We start from the raw sequence: 3812 nt of genomic DNA, 5'->3' as shown, positions 1-3812 counted from the left end.
TTTGAACTCAGGCCCCTGCACTTGCCAGGCAAGCACTTATTCTACTGAGCCATCTCCCCAGCCCCTCTATTTTACTCTTAAGCCTCAGCTTCTCCTCAGTTGGGGAGTAGGATGATCAAGCTTCAGACAGTAAGTGCTCAGCTGTGACTTCCCTTCCCTTCCTTTCCTCCCCCGTCCCCCTTTTCTGCCTTCCCCTCCTCTGCCTTCCCTCCTCCTCCCCTCCTCGCTCCTCCCTCTCTGTGTGTGGTACTTGGGATTCAATTCAGTGCCTTTGCACAGAGCTATATCTGCAGCTTTTTGTTTGTTTTTCATTTTGAGGCAGAGACCCTCTAAAGAGCTAAACTGGCCTTGCCATCCTCCTGCCTCTGCCTCCCAGAATGCGGAGATTACAGCTGTGCACCACCTCCTCTGGCTCCTTCCTGCCTGCCCTACACTCAGCCTCCTGTCAGGAGTTACCTACCATACAGCAAGTGCCTGCCAGTGACACAACTGTCTTACAGAGCAAAGTCTCACTGAAGTGGCACAACAACCTACAAGAAACAATTCTCTTTTTCTCTTTGCAAGAGGAAGCTGAGCCTCTCGGAGTTTGTGTGTGCTCCTCCACTCCACGAGGGGTCCACGAAGGAGGGTCTGCAGCAGCGGGGGACACTCCTGCAGTAGACAAGGGAAAGCAAACACAGGGCCTTATGTCCACGAGGAGGGTGTGGGCGGCCATGAGTTAATATAAATCCTGTCCTCTCTGAGTCTCAAGTTTTCCGACTATAAATGTGAACACTTGTTTTTCTTGGGTGTGGCAGATTGAACTAAGGATCAAGGCAAATGCTCTACCACTGGATTACGTCCCCAGCCTAGAGGTACACCATTTCTAAAGGCTGAATGGCCACCAAAGGAGCCTGTCACCAGGGCCATTGCTTAGGGCTGGAGCTCAGGAGTTGGAGAGTCTGGTCCTGCTTTGGTCACAAAGGTCACCTTAGGCCCTCAGACAAGGCCCAGCAATCTTTTAGAGCAGAAGGACCAAAGGTCCTCTGTAAGAACACTTCTTTTTTTAATTTATTTATTTATTTGTGTGTGTGTGTGTGTGTGTGTGTGTGTGGCCAGCTCAGCCCACCAGGGGGCGAGGCTGGCTGGCATGTGGTGCTGGGGGATTGAACCGCAGTCCCTGTGCTTTGCTAAGCTTGTTCTAAGTAGGTGCTTTAGACCACTGAGCCTTCTCACCAGCCCCAAGAACACTTCTGCTTATAAGATTCTCTGCATTTCTGATCTGTCCCTTCTTATCCAGGTCAGAGCCAGACGAGCTGGACTCCATCGCTGGCCCTGCCACCTGTGTCCTCTGCAGAGGCAGCAGGGAGCCAGGGCACCCAGGGGCCCAGGCTGCCATACTTCTCTACTCTGCAGTGATTCTTGGGAACTCAGTTGGCGCCTTGTCATCCTCCAAGCTGAGCAGCAGAGTACAAGATCAAAAAGTTAGTAACCACTCTCAGGCTTGTGCATGGAAGGAAAATGGCCTGCGCCTCAGGGTGAGTGCTGGCTCTCCTTCCCTGACAGCATTGTGCAGTGTGGCCAGCAGCATGGTAAAGCGGGCTCTGGGACTAAATCCCTTCAGCAACTTGTCTTTTTCCCTTTTCTTCTTTTGTGGTATTGGAACCCAGGGGCTTCAGGCAAATTTGGCAAGGACTCTATATCCCAGCCTTACAGTAAGTCTTGGTGAAACATCTGTGCTTTCATTTTACAGATGTTCAGGGTAAGCACATCGCTAATAACCAGTGGGGTCAGGAGTGAGATTTTACATGTGACTCCTGACCTGTTACTCCTCTGAATGACCACGTTGGATGGCAGTCAAACAGAAAACACCAAGCAAAACACTATAGCAGGGTTTGGAGGGATGTGCTTGTTTCTGCTTTGGGGTTTTTTATGTTTTGAAACCAGCTTTTGCTATGTAGTTATGAGAGCCTTGATCTCATTATATAGTCCAGGCCAACTTCAAACTTGCAAGCCCTCTGCCTCAGCCTCTTTATTGCTTAGAATTTCATTTTAAGAAAAGTCATAAATCACATAATATTTCAGCCAGTGATAGGCTGCACATATGACGGTGGTCCTATGAAGTGGTATCACCTCATCACACCAAAGCTGTCCTTAAGCCAGGTGTGGTGGCACATGCCTGTAATCTCAGCACTTGGGAAGTTGAGCCAGGACAGTCACTATGAGTTCCGCCTGGGCTACACAGCTAGACCCTGTCTCAAAGGGGCCAGGAGATGGCTCAGTAGAATAAGCGCTTCCCTGACAAGCGCAAGGGCCTGAGTTCAATCCCTGGTTCTGCAAAAAACAAAAAACAAAAAACCCACTGTTTTAGTTTGTTTCAGTCACTCCGTGACTTGTGCAAGGATGAGACTGCCTAAGAGTTCACTCTCAGACTCTCCAGACTGGCAAAGCACAGGACTGTAACTTGCCTGGATGTCCAGATGGCTCCATGTGGAAGACCTGGAGCTAAAATCCAAACCCTGTGTACGATAACAGGGTTTGGATTTTTTGATCTTGAACATGAAGTGTTTGCAGGTGTTCTGCAGCAACTAAAAGCCAGTACCTGCAGGACCTGCAGACCTGCAGACCTGTCCCGGGCACTCCGGGGCCTGGGGCCAAGTGTGTGTCTCTGTTTGGCCTGGACATCTAACTGAAGCAGCATGATAAAGCAGATCTGCACAGGTCCTGCGTGTTGCAGCAGGGCTTCCTGGCTGGCTGGCTCGAAAGACTCTGGGATGTGTCAGATGTGTCGCTGGTTGTCTCCTGTGAGTCTGGGAAGAGACTGAGATAAGCTGGTCAAAGGATACCAAGAGGAAATGCAACTGCAGGGTGCCTGTCAAAAGGCTTTGAGGGCTCTCAGATTTTTTGCTTCCCCTCCTGAAGACAATCAGGCCAAAATACCTGAGGAGCTGGGAGGGCAGGCGCATGGCCAGGTGCGCTGGGCAGTGGGCGATGCAGGAGGCCTCCTTGACTGAGCACTGACAAGGGTCACCCTGAAGCCAAGAGGGGTGAGGAGCACCCGGAGTGCTGGGCCAAAAGCGTGGCACACGCAGAGGGGGGCGCCCATGGGTAGCAGTGATGAGTGGACATTGTGCTGCTGCCAGGGCTGAGTGAGAAGGTGCCTAGGATGGGGCAGGGGGTGCCAGGGTCAGTGTGGGCATCGAATGGGCAGGGACCTGGGCCCAGACTGGCTACCTGTGGGGACTTACCAAAGGAGGGTTATGACAACTTGGTGTCTCACTGTTGAGACAGGCAGTTACCTGTGGTGTAGAATCAGAATTGGAGGGAATGACACGAACTTGTGGTTCTCGCCTATACATCTCTAGGTAGATGTGGAAATAGACACACACATGTGCAGAGCTCGCTCCACTGAGAAAGCCTGGGCATAGCCACGCTCTTAGTAGCACACCTAGCCCCGAGGCCTCGATCCCTAAGGGACACTGTGCAGTAAAAGAACAGGTGCACGTGTAATTGTGGCACTGGGGGACTGAGGCAGGATGACAAGGCAAAGCTCAGTCTGGGCCACTTAATCAGATTCTGTCTCGAAAACAGAGGGCCAGCCTGATAGCTCAGTAGACTAAAGCACCTGTTTAGGCAGACTGCTGCGGCTGGGATTTGATCCCAGGTGTGCCGTGCCGGCCCGCCCCCGGGGCTTGATGAGCTGGTGGTTGAGACTGGGCGTGATGGCGCGCACCTGCAACCCCAGCACTTGGGAGGCTGAAAACAGGAATCGCTACAAGTCAGATCTACATAGTGAGACCCTGTAGACCCTGTCCTAAATACAGGAAAAAAAA

This window comes from Octodon degus, unplaced genomic scaffold (genome assembly GCF_000260255.1).
Source record: "Octodon degus isolate 3935 unplaced genomic scaffold, OctDeg1.0 scaffold00067, whole genome shotgun sequence".
NCBI lineage: Eukaryota > Metazoa > Chordata > Mammalia > Rodentia > Octodontidae > Octodon > Octodon degus.
The sequence above is the reverse complement of the archived record's forward strand: the minus strand, read 5'-3'. Positions refer to the sequence as shown.